The 23,664-nt window shown below is 33.5% G+C and overlaps 2 long non-coding RNA genes across 2 annotated transcripts; one reads left to right on the top strand and one right to left on the bottom strand.

Annotated features, from left to right (window-relative positions):
- Positions 1 to 3,697: 3,697 nt before the first annotated feature.
- On the top strand, positions 3,698 to 23,447 carry LOC146997459 (uncharacterized). The gene is made up of 3 exons (XR_015040565.1): positions 3,698 to 3,894; positions 4,039 to 4,141; positions 23,318 to 23,447. It is a non-coding gene; the product is annotated as an uncharacterized LOC146997459 (long non-coding RNA).
- LOC146997460 (uncharacterized) lies at positions 5,651 to 13,446 on the bottom strand. Its single transcript, XR_015040563.1, has 2 exons — positions 11,893 to 13,446; positions 5,651 to 5,956 (listed from the first exon to the last, which is right to left on the bottom strand). It is a non-coding gene; the product is annotated as an uncharacterized LOC146997460 (long non-coding RNA).
- Positions 23,448 to 23,664: the final 217 nt, after the last annotated feature.

Genomic DNA, 23,664 nt, shown 5'->3' with positions numbered 1-23,664 from the left:
TGTCCAGATTGTATGGGTCGTACTCAGGTATCTTAATGGCAGGGTTTTGAATTCCTAGCTGCCTGCTGTGGAATCTTTTTGCAATTCTATAGTACACAGATTTTAGAGGGCGAATGCCCAGTTCTTCATGTATCTTTTTATTTCGCACATACCAAGGTGCGTTGGCTATTTGTCGAAGAATACAATTTTGGGCTGTTTGCAATTTGCCCCGATACCTGTTACATGAGTACGCCCATACAGGACATGCATAGCATAGTAATGGACGCAATATGGATTTATAAATGAGTAACTTGTTATCTATAGACAAAACACTGTTTCGAGCAATTAAGAGGAAGAGTTGAGCTTTACGTGCTCGAAACTTATTGATAATATTTGTGATGTGTGGGTTCCATGACAGAGTTTTACTGAGGGTCACCCCAAGATAAGGGACTTGCTTGGCCCAGGGGATAGAATTGCCATACATGGTGAGATTCTTTTTAAATTTTTCTTTTCTTGTAAACAGGATAGCTTGGGTCTTGTCGATGTTAACTTTAATTTTCCACTGCAGGAGCCAAGTCTCCAGTGCTTGTATGTAATTTTGTAAATGTTGGATAGCTGAACCAGCAAATGCACTTTGTGTGAGGATTGCTGTGTCATCGGCATACATAGCCAGTGTTGTGTTCTGTGTTGTAGGGATGTCGTTCACGTAAATATTAAAGTAAGTGGGCCCTAAAAGGGACCCCTGCGAGAATAACACCTGCCTTCCTGAGAATATTTCTGAAATGGCAAACTGATAAGATCGCGTACTACACATACTTTTGCACTTACATGGAAATGCCCGAGAGAATACCTCTTTCTCTTTCAAATTCGCAGCGGCGGGAGGTCTCTGACCCCTAATCTAAGTTAATTGAATGTTGAAAGAAGCTTTCGTCCCTTTGTGTGGACTCCTTATTCATCTCTGGTACCTTTCAAGCCTTAACGTTTTTCATTCATAAAAACTTATCTCCAGAAAAGAAATTAACTAAAATTTTTCAAGTTTATAATGACCAAAATGTTGCCACTTTAGCCATTGCTCGACTCTTAATTATTCAGTTTCTCTTAACGAAGTTGTGGAGGTAATTGTATCATTTGCAAAGGTACTCCGGAAGCCATCGCTTTGTGCCTTGTGCCGATAGAATAGGACTACTCTTTACAAAGAGTAAATCCATTTAAGAAACCACTTTGTTTTCAAGACATCAAAACCGCAGATGCCACCCATACAGTTACGAACGACAGAGGAAAGGTAAAAGATTTTTTTCAAAAATTTATGGAAAAACGAAAAATGAGTAAATGTTATTCAAAAGACGTGTCACACAAATTATAAAAACGCACGAGAGTATTTCTTTCGGGAATGACAGCGTGCGATAACAATGAAGTGCTTGCAAATTAAAGAAAGATGTGGATGGCTAAAATGAGAAGCTTAAATTGAAATTATTTTGCGGTCAATTTTGAGATTTTGCTGCCAAATTAGACTCGATTTCTTAATTATATATAAGTATGCCACTATTATCTCTCTAAGGGACTTTCTAAGGGAAACTGGCTCGTATACAAATCGGGAAACCACGAAAACGCACATGCAGCCAGCCCGTTCGCGTGATTCGAACCTCGAACCGAACTACCAGTGTTCAGCGACTTTACCGCTCGGCCGCTTCCGTGTGAGTGTTATGCGTAGCGTCGATACGAGCCGTTTTCCCTTATATAGTCTTCCACAAAGGAATCTGTCGAGTGCTTCACTTCCCTCAGATTGTCCTCCAAAAAGGCATCCCTTCTCTAGGCAGATAACCCTCGAGTGCTTTGCCATAATTAAACAAACTAATTAAACCAAGTACATATGCTTCGAATGAATGAAATTAAAAAAAAAAATATGGTATTTCTTTAATGAACTGTTCTGGCAAATGTTAAAAAAAAAAAAAATATTTTCCTAAAGTTTTGAGTGAAAGCATTTAATTTTTTTATGAAATTAGGCTTCGACTGACCAAAAAGCCCTAAGATTATAAGTTTTCTTATCTTGGGTCTTTCCGAAATTCGTGAAATTTGAGAATTAGAATGACTTATCTCCTGGAATTGCATAAAAAAAAATTTGGTTTAACGCATGTAAGCGTATATAAATAAATTTGGTTTGGTTTATTTGATTACGGCAAAGCACACGAGGGCTATCTGCCTAAGGAAAGGGATGCTTTCGTAGAGGAATTTCTGAAGGAAACTGTTTCGTATAGATGTTACACATGGAGAAGACCATGAAAATGCCCATGCAGCCAGCCGTTCTCAGGATGTGAACCTCGGACAGAGTTTATTAGCGTTTAGCGATTTTACATTTCGGCCCGTATGTAAATAAGTTCAGAATAAGCAAAAATAATAAATTAATAAAAATATGTAAAACAAGACATGCAAAAACATGAAACATTTTTGGTTTAAATTACTTTGGAGGGAAAATAAATTATAAGTTTATTTTTCCGGTTTTGTAAATCTATCTGTGTAGATTAAATTCTGTTTTACGTATGTTTTTTTTTTTTTTTTTTTTTTTTTTTAGTCCAAAGGGGCTTTGTCCCTGAAGGATTATTGTTTTCGTTTTGCGATTTTGCGTCGGACTCCTATAAACGTCGGTTCACTTTTCAAACTGTTGCCACAAAATGTTAGAGTCCTGCATTATATTTGAAGAAATTAAATAATGAAAAATCTGCATAAATGATTGTCTATTTCTCGCATTGTGATAAAACAATGCGAGAAACAATGGTACATAGAGCCATCGAATTTTGAATGACGAAATCCTACTGCGAATATGGGCATCTGAAATCCCAAATTTGGAATTTGTTTTATTATAGATTTTATATTTTGTAAAACTTTAACGAATTTTTGATTTACAAACTCAATGCTTTAAAAGCGAGAAATGGCAACGTTATATAGAAAAAAAATACTTTTATCTCCAGCTCGCGAGACTGTGTATATCGGAAATTCTAAAGATATGCTTAATTTAACATTATTTTGAGATATTGCTCTTGAACTGAATTTTATGGTTAAGTGCAAAGAACATGATATTTAATAAATAAAGGTAACACTCAAAACGTTAAAAAAACGCCCCTTTGGACCGTAATTTAAAATCTGAAAAATTTCAGATTTTTTTTTTTTTCCTTCTGTAGGAAAAAGAAACACAAAGGAACAAGAAAGCAAAAATACAAAAACGTGTGAACCGTAAACTTCTGGAAATATGATTTACTGCAATAAATCAAACTTGAAAACTTCGCTTAAAGTAGCTTCATTAACGTAAACTCCATTTATGTAACAACCAGTAGGAAATTAACTCAAACACTATTTTTTCGCAATATTTCGCGCATATTTTTGATCAGATAATTATTTAGTTTACCTTTGGATTACTTTTTTATTGTTCTATGTTAGTGATTTCTCATAACATTCCGATATTATTTCTTTCATTCCTTAATTTCTTCTGTTATTGGATCAAAATTTTGTGCTGCTAGCTGGACAGCTTTCTAGTTTCCAGGAAGTCATTTATTCTTCATTTCTAGGAACTTTTTGCAACATCCTCCTGCGTGACTGGGCACCACTAATGGAACCTCCAGCTGTGACCATTCTGTGAGGGAAATGAAAAGGACAGAATAGAGGTGGGTCATTGTTTCTCACATTCCAGGTCGTTGGGGAATTGTGGGTGGGGCGTCCTCCGAAGGGTGCCTGGGCATAGCTCTAATCCAGTATAGTTGTAAGATTTCGATCCGATGGTAGCATGTTCTGGAAAAGTGCAGGGAAGAGAGTTCACAGCCTTTTGAAGAGAACTCCTAGGCATTAGGAATCCTAGGATCTTTGATAAATCATTGTCGTATGTTTGATGCAGAAAGGCTTGAATATTTGTTAAATGGAATTGAGGTAAGTTGTTCTATAAATACTGTTAATACTGATAATTTTTGTGTTGTCACGATTTGCTGGATAAAGAAGGGAATTTTTCTAATTTATTATTTCGTTATATTCGTGTTAACTGGATATTTATTGGTACTCTTCTGTTATCGACAGCCTTTTGAAGAGAACTTCTAGGCATTAGGAATCCTAGGATCTTTGATAAATCATTGTCGTATGTTTGATGCGGAACGACTTGAATATTTGTTAAATGGAATTGGTAAGTTGTTCTGTAAATATTGTTAATACTTATAATTTTTGTGTTGTCACGATTTGCTGGATAAAGAAGGGAATTTTTCTTTCGTTATTATTCGTGTTAACTGGATATTTATTAGTACTCTTCTGTTTCTGGACCCAGCCCTGATTTACTCGTCTGTTTTATGGGGAATAATTATTTTACATTGTTCATTTGTTAATTTATTACGTACTTTTCATAAAAATGTTTAGGATGAATAATTGAATGAAACAAGAAAAATATAATTTGAATTTAGTCAAGTCCTTATTTTTCATATTACTAAATTATTATCATTATTTTTTTATTTAATTTTTGTAATTGCTGTATGTCAATGATGCAACCGTGGGATACGAAAAATGTATTACAGCAAATTAAAAAAATTTTTAATTAAAATTAATTATGCTAATGCACGATAGATGGTGTCACCTACTGAATGAATGATTTGATAAATTTTAAGTCAAATTAATTACTCTTATCGATAATGAGACTATGAATTAAATAAATTATTTGACCGTATCATGGAAGTTTAGAATTTGTAACATTTATGTAACATCAATGAAATGAATGAGGTTTCACAGTTTGAAAGAATAGTTACACATGATAATTTAAAAAAAAAAAAAAATCATTTGTTTTCTAAATCTATTTTTACTTAATTATTAATCTAAAACGAACGATTAATTTTGAACGTTCGTTTTAGATTAATAAATTAACGATTAATTTATTAATCTAAAACGAACTTTATTTTTCGCTTAACACTATTTTTAATCTAGCATTCTATTTTAACAAAACACGTCAGCAGCTGTATTAAAAATAAGTTATTTACACAATCTACATACCTACAACTTCAATAGACAGGCCCGGACTTCTTAAAGCGATGAAATCTGTTTTTAAGTATCTTTACTGAAAGCATCTCTAAATTCTTATGTATTCTCATAATGATTAAAACAATCTTTGATAGTAAATTAAATAAATAAAATAATCTTTCAAAAGCACTGCATTGGATTTATGTAAAACAAGTGAAATTTATCTACAGTCTAATAATTTATTTAGTGCAGAGTAATGATTTAATTGAAAAATACTTTAAATAAGTAATGATACTAAATTATGTCCTGCACTGTTCTAAATTTTGATTAAAATTAAAAGTTTTAGATAGGCAGAATTATAAAACTTCATAAATGAGTTTTCGCTGCCCACCAATATCAAAATGTCACTCTGAGAGTTGATGTATTCTTGTCTTTATCTTCATCTATATTATGCAATATCTAGAAAATTAATCAGATTTTTATTACTATGTGTGGAATGAATTTTTATTCAAAGAGAACTTTCTCCTATTCAAATAAGATGTAATTTAAAATAAATAATTCATTATTATTTGTCATAATTATTACATTTTTCTGAAATTTCGGTGAAATTCTCATCCTTGGTATTTATACGTGAAACAAATTTGTTGAATAGTCAAAGTACATGGCTCCAAAGTCAAAGTACAAGTCCATATAAATTTGGACAAATATTTATTTGCATATTTATTTTTCAGGAAAGAATTTATTTGGAACATAACATTATTCAATTCTTAGAGAAAACTTAAATATTAAGTATTTCTATTTCATGCAATATTAAATAATGACATTTATGCAATTTTAAATATAGTAAATATCCATAAAAATTATTGGTGTTAGCAATGCACTACTGCATAGTGATTAGTGACATAAGTACATTTGGCTATATTCAGTTCATCCTCAGAAATAAACTCCACATCCTAGTTAAATTTGTTGGATAGTAGCCCTTTCACTGCACCTAAAACTAGAAACACATTTAAATAAAATTTGCATTCTGAACATTAAAAAATATTCTCTGCTATTTAATTATAGAATTAAAGGAACACGAAGACAAAGTACATTAGAATAAAAGGAACACCGAGACAAAGTAAGTGGTGCATCTACAAAGTTTTAGGAGTGAGTTGTTTTAAAATCTAAAGGTGAAGACTGAAATATTTTCTTCTCGTCTTTTAATATATCATTTTTTTTTAAGAGTTCTTAATTCTAAAAAAACCTCTTTATCATCAAATATGTACTTCCTTATCACATTGCTTTATCAAGAATTACTCTTTTTCCTGCTTGCTTCCTAAGAATGGCATCAGTTTTAGGAGTTCTTGCTGCTATTGGCGTTTACCTAAATTTACTAGTGAGATTTGTAACTAAATAAATCAGTTTAATCACTAATAGCAAATATCACATCCATCCTCCTCCCTTATATTATATTATTTATAAATAGGTCAATAAAATAGAAAATAACTATTTACTAATGTATACAATCCATAAATAAAAATAATAACTGAGCTTGTCATCAATTTTTTCAATTCATTTTAATTTCATTTCAAATTCAAACTGTCCATGGAGTCGGAGTCGACCTGTTTTTAGTGACTCCGACTCCTTTTACCCGAAAATCTCCCCGACTCCATGACTCTGACTCCACAGCCCTGAAGGCAAGACACAAGTATAAAACATATAAACTTTATTTAACGCATCAATAATGACATTCCGATGAGAAAAAGGAACTGCCGTTTCATGCACTCCATTCTCTCCTCTATCCACAGCCACCAGAGGTGTGCATGAACAGAACTTACAAAATTTCGTATGGTGTTTCCATGGAAACACCATAGAGTATTCCCCAGTGAGTGAGACCGAACGATACACACACACAAAAAAAAAAAAAAAAAAAATACAGAAATTATAATATATAATGATAAATATGAAGGTAAAAGGTACAATACAAAACACATAATAAATTAAACTGCAGAATGAAATATTGAATAAATAAAAATATATATAAGTTGTATAGTAGGTGGTAGACAGTTGTTGAGGGAATTTGACATGTCCGGATTTTGTGATGGTTTTAGAAACATTTGACATGGTAGGTTTCAATGTGTCTGAGTTATTGGAAGGTTTAGTGATAGGGACAAAGATTTTATCACTAATGAAAAATGCAGGTTTGAGTCGATCAATTGAAACAGTTTGAGTTTTACCCTGCATGGAGATGATAAAGGTTTTGTCATATCGCTCAATGACTGGATGAGGACCCGAGTATGGTTGTTGAAGAGGAGGCTTGACTGAGTCAATTCTCAAATAAACATGAGAACACGATTTTAAAGATGGATGAATGTGGGTAAGCTCTGAACAGTGTTTTAATTTTGCAATAGGAATCAGAGATTGCATTATAGATTGTAAACGATTTACATATGTTGGTGTTAAAAATGGCGGAGAGAGCTGGTCTAAGCACAAAATATCCGAAGGCTGTCTTAAGGTAGTACGATAGACTAACTCGGAACAAGTTGCTTGGATGTCGTCTTTGATGGAAGATCTAATACCCAAAAGTATAAGAGGCAACGATTCTGTTTAGATTTTATGTTGTTTTTCATTTTGCGATGGAAACGTTCAATGATTCCATTTGATTGAGGTCTATAGGCAGTGGTACGAATATGATGAGTGCGCAGCAGGTTCGTGAATTCCCTGAAAAGATGCGATTCAAAGTTCCGACCCTGGTCAGTAATGATAGTGGAAGGGCATCCAAAACGAGCTATCCGTCCACTAATTAGAGCTTTACAAGTTGTTTCAGCTGACATATCAGATGTGGCAATCACTTCCGACCATCGCGTGAAGCGATCGATTATGGTCAAGCAATACTGATAACCTTCAGAAATTAGTAATGGGCCTATAAAATCTATGTAACTATGAGGAAATTCGGCATCAGGAAGTAAAAATGTCGAAATGGGTGATTTGAAGTGGCAGATATACCTGGATGCGAGAGGAAGATGATAGGTTTAAATGAAAAGGGAATGAAAGGACGAGGGACATTGGTTGTGTACGAAGTGTCCAGGTTCGAATCCCGGAGAAGGCATGGATGTGTGTAAATGTTTAATGAAAAGTTGTAAAAACGTTTGTTGATAATTTAAATATTAACCCTCACGGATTGGAGGAAACAGCGTTCGCCCAAGTCCTCATTTTCTTTGGGAGGGATTTTGTTTTTCCGTGCTTTCCTGAGCACTATGGATTACTTTATTTGGTGATTTGACTGTGTTCACAAGACTTTTTCCTGGCTTAAGTGCTATTTTTGTGATATTTTTTCGCCATGCAAGAAGGCGAAAATAGTGATTTAATTATGACTACACCCAAGACGACTGCTAGGAACTGTATGATGGATATGACTACGGATATGATGGACTATGTGAACACTGTTAGGAGAAAATTGGACTGACCTGATGAATAAAGACGATTTAGAGCTCAACGACTACATGACTATTGTGCGGATGATGGACAGAATAAATTTTGATATAGACTCTAAAGGATATTTTTGTGCAAAGCAAGTTCGACTCCTCTCAGATGAAACTAGTAAGCGGGTCATCGAAGATGAATTTCGAAATACCAGAGTGGCAGCAGAACGACTCCTGGAATTAATTAAAGGTAAGTGCGAGTTTTTAGCAGTCTGAATCCTAAAATTGCTATAATGAATGAAACTGAATTAATGATGCATAAAATTATGTTTGTTACTGGTACTGTTGATAATTGTTCTGCTAATAATTTAAATGATAATAGTGCTGATAAAATTAAGCCGAAGGCTAAGAGAAATTCTATGAAAAAAATACCGAAACGTTCAATTGATGCTAGGGACGAGGATGGTTTTATCCTACCCAGGAATATCGCCCGCCCAGCTAAATTAGTTAAAAGTAATGATCTGCCACTAGCGAATAAATTTTAGAAACTTTCTTGTAACTCTCTTGAAAATAATGATAATGTTGATTCTAATGATGACGTACAAATTATTGAAATGGATGCTGAAAATGTAACTGATAATGATACTGTACTCGTTCGACCTAAGATTCGCCCAATTATGGCAAAACCAGATATTAAATTTAGCGATTTTTTGAAAATTTTAAAAACACACACTAAGATAGACTTTGTGGGTAAAGTAAATGGAGAAGTCTTAAAAATATTTCCCTCCACTCAAGAGGATCACAGAATTATTACTAAATACATGGACGAGAAAAATTGATCACTATGTCATACTGACTAAGCACGACAAACCCATAAAAGTTGTTATAAGAGGATTCCCAATTGACTGCCCTATCGAGGAAATTAACAATGAACTTCAAAATTTAGGCTTTAATGTTAGAAGAGTAGCTCAAATGCACAGAGTAAAAACCTATGCATCAATGCCTCTTTTCCAGGTGCAACTAAATAATGCCCCAGGGGTTGAGCAGGTATATGATATTGTTAAGTTTATGGGTTTCTATGTAAAAATTGTTGTTTACCAATCTAACGGAAGTGTTGGCAGTTCATTCATCTGATAATTGTAAATGCCAACCAAGATGTGTGAAGTGTGCAGGGGCACATAAAACCTCAGACTGTTTGGCTAAACGCCTGGAAACTGTAAAATGTTGCAACTGCCTTCACACAGGCCACACGGCCAATTACAGGGGTTGCCCTAAGTTTCCTCAGAATAATAATGTTGTAAAAGAGAAATTAAATCAGGTAAATAGCAAAAACTCTAAATTTAAAGGTAAGCAGGCTCCCAGCCAGAATACGATGGCCAATTACAGGGGTTGCCCTAAGTTTCCTCAGAATAATAATGTTGTAAAAGAGAAATTAAATCAGGTAAATAGCAAAAACTCTAAATTTAAAGGTAAGCAGGCTCCCAGCCAGAATACGATTGTAAAAAATAGCAGTACTGTTCAAGGTCTGATCTATGCTAATGTTACTAAATATCAAAAAAACTAATATCTGAATCAGATGACTGTAAAAATGCTAATGTATATACCTCTCCCCCCCAAATGAGTCTGGGTTGAGTGGACTTATGGATATAATGAAATTAATCAGAGTTAAGACACAATAACACGCCGAATAAATCATTAATAAGAGGTCAGCAATATTTTTAAATGTTTTCCATTTAATAAAATTATTAAATGTATAAATGAAAGATTGCCTGAATTACAGGCCACTATTAATACTATTGACAAACTCTTTATCATTTTTAATATTTGTGAAGATGTTTTGGTTCTTTTTCTGACATGAATAATGAATAATTGTATTAATTGTATGCACATAGTTACATAGAATGCGAATGGACTGTCTAGGAAAATTCATGAACTTTGAGACTTTGTAAATAAGTACAACCCTGATTTATTATTCCTACAAGAACACTGCATTGGCCCATCCACTCCAATTTATGTATGAAACTGTGGTGCTTGATACAATCAACCTGCTACAGTTCAAAACCCCAGAGGAGGGGGCACTGCACTTCTGGTTAAACGCTGCATCCCTCACTATCCTGTTCCAACTCCACAGCCTTTAGCCATTGAGGCATCAGCTATGTCACTCATTACAAGCAGTAATACAGCATACATTTTTGTCTCCACATACATTCCACCAGCACGAAATCCGCAACTTGTTTGTAAGGACTTAGTACACATGTCATTATAGGTAGAGACCTTAATGCCAGACACAGTGCATGGAACTGCTATAATTCAAATGACATAGGACGTGTAGTTTTCAACTTAGCCAGCTCGGCGAATCTACACATAACAGCTCCTAAAACCCCAACACGGTTAAAATAATTTTTGCATTTCCAAATCAGATGATAGTTCAGTGAGTTTACTAATTTTAACACTTTTACATTTTTAACAATATTTTAATTTACTATATACAGAATGTATTCTTAGGCCGCTGCCTTCAACATGAACAATCTTTATTCTTTTTCAACTATGTGAGCGTTAGATCCCTCTAGCCTTTTCCTTCAAATTACACAACACTCCCCACCTGAACTCGGTGGAGAGTTCATCTTTCAATAATATATTCTAGAATATTCAATTAATATTTCGACAATTAATCCTAGACAAATGGTTAAATATAACAAACATGCATACATAATTATAAGCACATAAATTTTACAAAACATTAAATGATACCTATCAGCAAGGTCAGGAGAATTGAACCTAAAAATACAAAATACAAACATTAGTTAAGTTCCATATTATATAACAATTGTATAGGCCTTTTTAAGGTACAAGTATGTGTTTTAATTATGCAAGATCTTATTTTACCATCTCTGCCTGGCATTAATTCCAAAATTTTACCTATTGTCCAGAGATTTCTGGGATGTTTATCGTCATAAATCAAGACAATATCGTTGATTTTAAACTGAGATACGTTAGAGTGTGGAGGACAAATATAGGCAGGACAAATATAGGATATTCCAAATGGCATTTTATTAATTTTATAAATTATGATATCATCAAAATAAATTCCACACCCTCAATATCACCAAATAATTTTTGGTTTCTTTTCTGAAATATTTCTGGGACGGAGGATATTCCAAATGGCATTTTATTAAATTTATATCTTCCATAAGGAGTATTAAATGTACATTGTTCAGAACTAGCTTCATCTAGTGGTACATGCCAAAATCCATCTTTTAAATCTACAACTGAAAATACTTTTTTTATAACCTACTAATTATATCATCTGAAGAAGGAATTTGATAGTGTTCCCTTTTAATTACTTTATTTCGATCTCTAGGATCCAAGCATAATCTCAGACTCCCATTAGGTTTTTCAACTATAACCAAACTTTGAACCCAATCAGTTGGTTTATTTACTTTCGATACTAAGTATCTAACTTAAAGTCAACCTTGAAATACTTATTATTTACATACATTGTAATACTTTTCACCCATGTTTCACTTACCTTGTGAATATCCTTATTTACTTCATCAATAGAATTTGTTAGATCTTTAATTGATTTTGCACTTATTTTAAATTCAGTATGCCCGTTTACTGGTGGATCTATCATTGCAGAGACAACAAATAAACTATGTTCATTATATATTCTAAGTTCATTATTTGGTATTCCAATTTCATAAATGTTCTTGGGACACCTTGAGGCAAAATGGTTCTTTACTTTGCATTTCGCACACGTCTTTCCGAAAGCTGGACAGTCCCGATATTTGTGCCTTCTTCCACACTTCTTGCAGTCATATTCTAGTGCTGATTCCTTCTGCTGCGACGATAATTTCGGTGGCAATGATTGTTTTGATTGATGCTGCTGTTTTCTATATTTCTTCACGCTGTTTACATTCGCTGGATCATCTTTCGTGTTCCGGAGTTGCTCTTTGCTTGTTTCAGCGGCACGGACTATTTTTATAGCTTTTTCTAATCCTAGGTTAGATTCTCAAAGCAAATGTTCGGTCAGACTCCTATCCCGAATGCCTAATAGAATACGGTCGCAAATTAATCCATTTTCTTGTTCAGCAAACTCACAAGTTGACGCTAAAGTCTTTAACTGAGTGACATAACATTCAGTTGTTTGTCCTTTTTGCTGGCTACACGAAAAGAATTTGTAACGTTCATATATGACATTCTGCTGTGGTGAACAATAATCTTCAAAAGACTTCAAAAGACCTCTTCGTATTTCTCTTTATTCTCAGGTGGCTCAAATTGAAACGTGTTATAAATTTCGAGTCCTTCAGTACCGAGTAAATTCAAAAAAATTGCAGTTTTAGTCTTATCTGGCTTGGCATCTTTTTCCGTTGCAAGTAAATAGTTTTCTAGCTCTTGCTTCCATTTTTTCCATTTTCTTTAACATTTCCGACGGAGAATGTTAGCGGAGCAAGTGGTCTGAAATCCATTTTGCTCCTGACACCATGTAACTTCTTATGTAGTTTGTTGAATTTAATTACTTCTGTACTTTAAAAGAAGACTCAACTAATGAGTATATCTCAAGAATTCAAAACTTTTATTATTACAATTTTGAAACAGTTCACATGAAATTCAGCTAGCACAGTAACACGCGCATCACAACAACGGAATTGCACAGCATAAGCGCCATTAAAGTTAAAGTTATTTTAAATATACATCACAAACTGAATTTTTCTATATGCAAAATTGGGGATTTATTGTTAATTACAGGTAGCATAATTACAGGTTAATTACAAGTAATTTTTGTAGCATATACCCTGTATTTCTGTAACATGATTGGCGATAAATGGTTTCCAATTATTTGGCGAACCTTTAATCCAAGTAATAGCGATTTCGGAATCACTCCAAAAATAAACATCCTCAATTAAATCACCAAACAATTTTTTCAAATATTTTTACATTCGAGCAGCCACAAGTGCTCCCATTAACTCTAAATGAGGAAGTGTGATTGATCTTAAAGGTGCAACCCTGCATTTCGACATGATAAAGGAAGTTTTAATTTCTGAATCACTCGTCCGGTATCTGAAATATGCGATGGCCCCATATGGTTTAAGACTAGCGTCCGAAAATAGGTGAAGGCTTATATTCATTGGATTGTCATCAAAGAAATTTCGCTGTATCGATATTTCAGTTAAATCACTAAGTTCCTCCCGCCAAATGTTGAATTTGTCATTAATCTCTGCAGGAAGGACCTCATCCCAGTCAGAACCGGAACACCACATTTCTTGCATAATAATTTTCGCCCGAATAACAAAGGGTGCAATAAATCCAAATGATCGTATATTTGGGCGATACTTTGCAAAAGTTTCCTTTTTGTAGCAAAATCGTTTCCAGTAGAAAAGTCAATTAAATTTTTTAAATTTAACTTTATATTGTCCTCGATGGAATTCCAAATCATACCTAAGAAATTCGTTTCACTAGTTAATTTGTTATCTGATTCCTTAATCCCATTTAAGACCCATAAATCCTTTAATGCTTTAGAATTAGTTATTAATCTTCTAAAATTCATCCCAGCATCCTTAAATATGTTAACCGCATCTACAGATAACCGATATGCATCTTCAACCTTTCCTGCTCCAAAATATAGGTCGTCGACATAGACAGAAGAATTCAACATTTAGAAACTGTCCGGCATTTTATCTTTATATTTCCGAATTTGATGTTTTATAGTGGCTGCCAAAATGAAAGGAGATATAGTCAAACCAAAAGCTACGTGACACATTTGCATATCTTAAAAGAGTTATTATTTTCCTTAAACCAAAGAAATTTTAGAAATTGTCTATCACCTTCAGCAATTCCTATCATTAAAAAGGCTTTTTCAACGTCTCCACAAAACGCTATCTTAAACTTACGAAAATTTAACATTATGTCTAGTATATTTGGATTTAGATTAGGCACCGATTCAAGGCAGTCATTTAACGAATTCGTGTTCTCTGTCCTTAAGCTAGCATCGTACAGAATTCTTACCTTAGTAATTTCACTAGGTCGTATCACTGGCTCGGTACGGCATAAAATATCTCAAATTTGTATCATTATTCGGGCATTCCTCTACAGTTCCTTCTAATATCTGGTTCTCAATTATATTTTTATATTCCTGAAAAATCTCCGGAGTTTTACTTAGTTTATTGTGAAGGTTTGCGAATCGTTTCTTAGCTATCTTAAAATTATTTCCTAGATTATTCGAACTGTATTTCCAGATTAAATTTGCCTCATATCTTCCGTTTTTAAACTGCAAATTTCTTTCAAACTGGTCTATTATTTCGCAGTTAATATCCGAATAATCATCAGAATCATTAATTCCCATATGCTCTAATTCCCCAAATCAACAGTGTTTCAACACAACAGTGTTTGTCATTACCGCTAAATTTTCAGAACAATTTTTATTTGTTTTATTTTTCTCGATTAATGCAGCAACCCAACCAAACACAGAACTGACTGCGAAACAACCCTTCAGATATTTAACTTCTTTCTGAATAAACTACATCCCAGAATTCATTCCCGCCAATTAATATCTCAACATCTATGGTATTTTTTCTTGAGCAATCGGCGATCTGCAACCCCAGATGCTCCATGAAGTCTGCAATTTGTTTACTAGGCACACTGATGGGCGCCGAGGAAATAACATCGGAGATCAAACATTCAACATTTATTTTATTATTTTGTTTCCAATTCTGAATTTCGATTACAACGACCGGATAGGAATGATTCATTGCCTTGGTCGCACCAAATGAATGAACGGAAAGTCTTTCATAACGGACTGGAGTAAGTTTTAAATAGTCGGCCAATTTTTTCGTTATAAAGGATCTGTACTGCCTTGATCAAGAATTAATCTAGTTAATTTTGATTTATACTTAACGAGCATAAACTGTACAAGTTTGTATTATTTTCCTGGCGTTACAGTCATTATTATTATCACCTTGAGGAACAGAAGCAATCAATTTTAAGTTTTTAACTTTATTTCTTTCCTCAGAATTCAAAGTTGGAGATTCAGTTTCGTTTTCGGAATAACCTTGTTCCGACTTTTTGTTTACAGGGAATTTATTAGTATGAATCGATTCATTGTGATACATACTGCCACATTTATTACATTTAGTTTTATTTCTACACTTTTTTGATGTGTGAAATTTTTTAAAACTAGAATAGCAGTGGTTTTCGGATCTTAGTTTCTTTAATTTATCAGAAACATTCACTTCGCATTTAAATGACTCGTGCAAATTATCACAAAAGATGCATTTTCGGTTAACTGCAGTATGAAATGCAGCCGTGGGCGTATATTTTACATATTTTCTAGTTTCATATTTTGATTGATCGACTCGTGGAGGCTCAGGATTTTTCCTTTCATTTAATACTAGATTTGAAACTTCCCTGCATTCTATTTCTGTTTTAATAAATTGTGTTAATTCCGAAATTTCAACTTTATCTTTCGATCCTCTTTGCCGATTAAATTCCAAAACTAAATCGTCCGGAATTAATTTTAATAATATTGGAATTAGTAAATGTCCATATGAGCCAGAAGTTACTTCTAAAGTTTCCAAATTATGAATCAAAACTTCTAATTCGTCATACAATTTACGTAAAGCCTTTACGTTAGCAGAATGTTTAACGGCTTCTAAATTGAGAATTTTATTCATGAATGAATTAATGATCAGGTCTTTTGAACCATATCTGTCCTTTAGTGATGCTACACAACTATCATAATTACTTTCTGTTAACTCAAAGCCTGACACAACATTTGAAGCTTGTCCCGTTAAGAATGTTTTTAAGTATGCAAATTTTTGTATTTTTGAAAGCGTTTTGTTTTTTATGTATCGAATTTTCGAAACTATTCAAAAATTCATTCCATTGTTTGGGGTCTCCCCAAAATTTATCAATCATTAATTTTGGTAATTTCAGCATACTACTCCCACTAGAACTGGAATTTACATGCAAAATTCCATTACCACTAGACTGGTTTAAATCGGAACTTTGGGGATTCCTCGCTGACGGTACTGCGGTAACCGCACCTAAAACTGTTTAATTTGACTACAAGCAATTATACATTTGTCATTGTATTCTTCGTTTATACTATAATCTTCTTCAATTAAGTTTAACTCTTGTATTTCATCATCAAGCGTTCTCAAATTATTTTTCTTTTCGGTTAATAATTCGAACAATTCCCTCAATTCTTTAATCGAATTTTCCTCCCCTTCAATTTTTAATTTGTCTTCAACCACTTTAATTAACCTAGTAACAGACGATCTCAATGTGGAACGGTTACGTTTCAACCTATCTAACTTATCTTCCATTTTATTTAATTTAAATACACCCATGACAGCAATAATAAATACTTACTAATTTACTACAAATAATCACTAAATAATTAATTTAAGATTTCCCTACCTTTATTTGGAATTCCATTGTCCTTTGAATATAAAATATCCATTGTTAAATTCAAATCAAAACACTTCGATCGAACACCTAAAATCTTCACAAAGTCTTAGTTTACGCCGCATGCACCATGAAATAATTTTTGCATTTACAAATCAAATGATGGTGGTTCAGCGAGTTTACTAATTTTAACACTTTTACATTTTTAACAACACACGGTACACATTACCAACATCTGACTCGAGGCATGACATTGATAGATTAATCCAGAATTTCACCACTGAAATTACCAATGCCCAAAAGGAAGTACCACTAAGGCGTGCCCACAGAAGCAGAGAGTTACAACAACTTATAAAAGCTAAAAATGCAGCTAGAAGGCAATTTCAAAGGACCAGAAATAGAGAGGATAAACAACTGTTCAACCGCCTTTGTAATAAGGTCAAATCTCTTTTAAATACCTAAGCACAACACAACTGGGCCAGCTACTTCCAGAATCTTACTACTGAGGATAACTCCTTATGGAAGGCTATCAGTAGGTACAAAAAATGCTACAATAACATTCCTCCCCTTAAAGGGCCTCAAGGGATGCTATACACTGAAATTGAGAAAGCAAAACTCTTAGCTCAGCATCTGGAATCTCAATTTCGCATAAACAACATTCATGACTCTGATACAGAAAACATTGTTCATCAGTATCACTCCACCCTTACTACAAGCCCACGCTCAAACAACATCACACCAACCTACACCAACCTTACCTTCAGAAGTCCTTGCAATGATAAAAAAACTCAAGAGAAAAAAAAAAAAAAAAAAAAAAAGAGTCCTTGATCGGATACAATTACAAATGAGATGGTTAAGAAACTCCCAGTCAAGTCTATCTTCATATTCACCAAATTATGCAACCTTATTCTCGACTGGCAGCACTTTCCACAAGACTGGAAAACAGCAAAAATACCGTCTTTTTCCGAAAATAAGACACTGTCTTACTTTCTTTTTTGGTCCAGAATTCGCGCTAGGGCTTATTTTCGGGGAAGGGCAAAAATAAAAGAATATTTATATATTTTTATTTAATATTTATTTTACACAGAATACAGAAATTTAAATTTATTCAATTATAGTCATGTCATCTTCTTCTGGAACATCGTCATAAATAAAATTCTGAATTATATTCTGATTTTCTTCCAAATCCATTTCCTGTTGAATCATTGGTTCGAATCTCTCATGTCTTGCGATATAGCTATTGTTAAATGAATACTTCTTGTTTAAGTAGCCTGTTCGTAGTGCATTGGAAACATCACTATCAGTTATTTTGTCCCATGAATGTTTTACCCATCAATCACCCCTTTTGATTTTCGACTCATTCTGTGGGGGTTGGAAAAAGGTCGCTGCGTCGTATGTGTCTCGGGGGTTACGGTTCAGCCCAAATTTCACACCGACGAGAGTCTGGCGACGTTAACAAGTGACGATGCCTTTCCTGTGAACGTATCTCTCTCGGGTCAAATGGTGAAGTGGTTAAGATAAATTCCAAGAATTAATTTGAAACAAACTGTAGAGGTAAACAATTAATTTCTCGGAATATTTTGTTTCAAACATTTCTCTGAAATACGAGTATTAGGAAAGCTAAACATATTATTACTTAATAAATCAACAGCATTTTTTAACGAATTCTTTTTGTCACATTATTTTAACTAGGGATTATTTTCGGGAGATGTCTTATTTTACAAAAAGTTCCGAAAATCACGATAGGGCTTATTTTTAGAAGATGTCTATTTTGCAAAAAGTTCCGAAAATCACAATAGGGCTTATTTTCAGAAAAAGACGGTAGTTCCTATATTGAAACCTGGAAAACCAGTTGCAAAACCTGACTCCTACAGACCAATAAGCCTCCTTTCTACCTTAAGCAAAGTTGGCAAAGTTTTTGAAGCCATTTTACTAAAAAGAATAAATACTCATATGGAGAACAGAAACATCACAATCCCTCATCAGTTTGGTTTTAGAAGAAATTTGTCAGTTACGAACTAGCTCTACAGGGTAATAGAAACCATCTCTGAAAGAATGGCTACCAAGAAGATTACAGGAGTCCTCTTTATTGATATTGCTAAGGCTTTTGACAGAGTCTGGTTGGATGCACTCATATACAAATTACATGCTCTGGGATTCCCAGAATACATCATAAACATTACTAATTCCTACCTCATAGGTAGACACTTTGTCGTTAATGTTTCACGTACAAACTCTACTTCACACCCTATGCTTGCAGGGGTCCCCCATGGGTCCTTTCTAGGACTTACATATTTTAATATTTACGTGAACGACATTCCCACCACTCATGACACAACACTTGTTATGTATGCAGATGACACAGCAATCCTAGCACAAAGTGCATTTGTTGGTCTAGTTATCCAACGATTACAAAGCTACTTACATTCGCTAGAGATTTGGCTTACCAAGTAGAAAATTGCTGTGAATGTAGACAAAACCAAAGCTGTTCTCTTCACAAGAAAAACCAAAAGGATAAGCAACCTCAATTCTATAATCAAAGCATTCCATGGGCCAAGCAAGTCCTTTATCTTAGGACTTATCAATAATACTCTTACATCGTCCCCACACATCACTTCTATTATCCAGAAGTTCCGAGTTCGTAAAGTTCATTCTCAGACCATTAATTTGTTATGCAAGCCCAGTATGGGCACACACAAGAAAATCAAATAGACAGAAGCTACAAGTATGCCAAAATATGGTATTAAAGCAAATTATCAACCCTCCTTGGTATGTCAGAAATAATCGTATACACCAAGAGTTAGGCACGGAACAACTCAGATCACATTATTACAAATTAGCAAAAAAATTTCATGCAAAAGAGACCACAATAGATAATTCCAGTATAAAAATTTGTAATTATGACTACAATAACCTAGATAATATGGATAGGCCATTGGCCCAACAGAACATCGCTATTATGTAACTATACTAACACCTGATTATATGTACCATCATTTTTTGTTCTTTCTTTACTCTGTGCATAGTGTCTGTATATATGTTTCTCAATTTTGTAGTGACAGTATGTATTGCATACGTTATTATTATTTTGTATATACAGTCAAAAGTCTTTAATTCGGACACCCATAATCCGGAATGATCTATAATCCGGACCTCAAAGCTACAAACTTTCTGCGCATGCGTCGCGTTCACGCATGCGCACAGGCGTTTACGAGAGCGCGTAAGACCCTTACGGCTGCGAATATGTTTGTGCGCATGCGCGTTTAATGTGTAACGGAGTTATACGCTAAGCTAAAGTTATCTAATTCAGTTAATGTTGCAGATTGCGTTGTTCCTTAATTTTCGAATCCGATCCGGCTTATTATTTTTTGCAGACTGTTAGAGCAATTTTATAAAAGTAAGCTTGAACTTTCGATTATGTCAAATAGAATTTCCGATATATATTTACTACAAAGCGAAAGTATGTTTTGAAATCCGAAATCTGTTTATCAATTTCACGCTGCTCTGCGGCAGAGGGGGGGAGCAGAAACGTCATTATTAGATTATGATAGATTAGAAAGATTATGTCAAATAGAATTTCCGATATATATTTACTAATATGTAATTTGTATCTACAAAGCGAAAGTATGTTTTGAAATCCGAAATCTGTTTATCAATTTCACGCCACGGATTGGAAGTTGATCTGTCAGCACTATCCTTATCTTCAGGGCAGATGTTTTTATTTTATTTGGTTTATAATTCCGTACTAAGTGTAGTATTTCATCTCGATGTACTCCGTCTTTGATATGATTTAAATCAAGTTCCTCGTCATTATAATTCGCTTCCGATAGTGAAGAAAGTGACCCAGAGGTTATTGAAAACGAAAACATTTCGATTGACAAATTAGTCGGTATTCTCAACACATCAATTATAGGACTTGAACAGCGGAACTTTGTAACTAAACAAGAAATTATATGTATTTAATAGAATTAAAGAGAAAGTATTATCACATGAAACGAAGCAACTTACATTGAAGGAAATGTTTAATAAAGTAAACAAATAAATATTAAGCTTTTTCTTTTTGTAAATTTTGATACTTTTTAGATCATAATTGTTCTTTATTTCATAAATTACGGTTTCATATTTTTAATTTTGTAATTTCTACATGCCATCTTACCAGATTTAAACTGATGATCTATAATCCGGAAAAATCGATAATCCGGAATCGCCGAAGTCCCGACGAGTCCGGATTAACGACTTTTGACTGTATAAAAGGATTCAGACTGTGAAATTAACTTGTATTTATACTTACCATGTCTGTCATGCGTCACCAGTTCCACTGCTTCTGTGCCAATCCTGCATACAGCTTATTTTCCCAATACCACCTACAGAAAATCAAGTCCTTTAGTAGGCAATCAAGTACTACATATTATTTGCTTAATAGTTCTTAACAGTAAAAGTAAAAATATAGTTATATTAAAAAATTATGATGATTTAACATAAAATTAGCAATACTAGCAGCTAATTAAATGTTTAATTGTTATCTCCACTAATCTTCGAAGCTACAAAAATATTCTACAGGGTGGTAGAGCCTAGGCTCAGGCACCCTGGTGTAGCAAACACCATTCCACAGAGGACCGGAGGAAAGCACTTTTCTGCTTTTTATCTGAAAGCGAATGTTAGTGGTTTTTGGTCGGTAAATATGATGAAGTTGCAACCTTCTAACATGTGCCGAAATTTCCTGATAGACTCGTATATTGCGAGAAGTTCGCGGTCATATGTAGACCATTTCCATTGACTGTTATTCAATTTTAATGGAATTAATGCTATTGGCTCCCATTGACAATTTTGGAGTTGCGTGAGAGAGCAACATCAGATGCATTGGTCCAAAGACTGAGTTGAGCACCAGGAATTGGATGTCTTAAGAGGGTAACTTTTGTAAGAGCTTCTTTAGCTGCTAAAAATACCTTTTCGGTGTCCTCAGACCATGGGAGAGGCTTTTCAGTCTTCTTAGTTGGACTCAAACTTACCCCCTAATTTTAATTTGCTAATTTTCATAAATTTAATCCTTAATAGTATTTTTTTTTTTTTTTTTTTTTATCTTTCTATTTTGACAACAGCAGAAGAACATCAGGACTGATGATGGTATAGAATAATTTGGATTCATTGCATTGGCTTCTAATTTGTACATCAGTAAAACAGCAGAGCATATTTTCATACTTCAGCACATTAGATGCAATAAAAGTTTTTGGCAAGTACAGAGTTAAGAAAAAAGAAATGATGTAATGAAAAATGCTAGAAGGCTTGGAAACTAATGAAATGTTACTATTACAGACAGATCTATTACATATACAAATAACAGATCTTGTGTCTGCCAATGTAAATGGAAATTAGTGGCTTAGATAGCAACAATTGTTTCATGAAAGTGAAACAACAATTAGGTTGACAACACTGTTTGAATTCTTGATGGATACTGTAATGTTTCCATAATGTGATATACAATTTTTTTCAATCGTGCAATGATAATGATGTGAAGATCCTAATGAAGAAAATCTGAGGTAAAATAAAATGGGAAATGCTGACACATTTTCTTACGCATACTACTTCTTATCTGATGTATATTCAAGCATCTAAATCAAAAAATTTACATTCATCAAGTAATTCAGGAACAGAAAACAAGCTATATCTTTAACTGTTAGACTTCAGTTGTTAATACACTCTTAGATGTGTAAGTATTGTGAGTATGATTCTGTTTTCTTATGCTTATTAAGAGTTAATGATGAAATGTCTTTCATTGTTTTGATACTTTACAAAAAATGGCAAGATTCTGTTATAAACTTTCCTGATTACTACGGATCTGGGTTCTAAATTAAGAAGATGAAGAGATTAGAGGAAAAAATAAAATAACTTCCTGAATAGAAATAAAAAAGCCTCACTTACCACACGTATTTTATTCTACAATTCCACAAACAGAAAATAATATTTCATGCATTTCTTTCTTTTTGGAGTTGCCTGCTGTTACCTTTTTAAAAGGAATTTAAAAGCATATGATAATATTAATCGTTTTCTACAGTGAACAAACAATATGCAGTTTTAATATTCATAAATAGAGGAGGAAAGAAATATTTGCATTATTTTTCATATGAAATATAAAAGAAAATAAATTTCAGGTAAAATTACTCATTAAAACTTAATAATAAATACAACTTGAAATAAATATGTGTACATTTGAAGTAAAATTTATATATACACCCATCCCTTGTTTTACATTACTAGACATTACTTACATCCATTACTCCCATAACGGATTAAAAAACTAGGTAAAAATGTATATTCGGCTGCATAGATGCAAATACATATACTATTTAAAGTTATTTTTGAGTTTCATTCGTTTGTTAACATCGGTCCTTCTCCAGTGGAATGGTGCTCCTGAACACCTGGGTACCTGTGCCAAGGCACTACCCCATGTAGAATATATATATGTGTTACAAGAATATGTAATTTTTAAATTAAATAGAATGGCTTAATTTGGTTGATCAAAGATTAATCTTTGAATTTTTGTTTATCAGCAGGCCAGAAAGCAGTTGAGCTGGTGAATGTGCCCTGAAAGTCAAGATGTTAATACACAGGGGAAAAGTGTGAGAATTTTGGTGCCAAGTAGCAAAATAATGGGAGCATAATCAAGAAGTTTGGAAACACAGATGGTAAGCATATTAAAGTGGTAATGTAATACATTGATTGATAAATAAATACAGTAAACAATATACATAAAACACATTTACAGTTATTGTATGACAGTTATTACATGATCCAGATGTTTAAAATAGCCAATGGCCTTGTTATCATATGTAGCAATTTTAATAGCTGGGTTCTCCAGGATACTTTGTTTTTCATTAAACTTTTTGCTATTTTATAA

The sequence above is a fragment of the Stegodyphus dumicola genome, chromosome 4 (genome assembly GCF_044657685.1).
Source record: "Stegodyphus dumicola isolate Sdum_Otavi_A_Nest chromosome 4, ASM4465768v1".
Taxonomy (NCBI): Eukaryota; Metazoa; Arthropoda; class Arachnida; order Araneae; family Eresidae; genus Stegodyphus; species Stegodyphus dumicola.
This window is presented reverse-complemented; position numbering and strand designations above follow the sequence as displayed.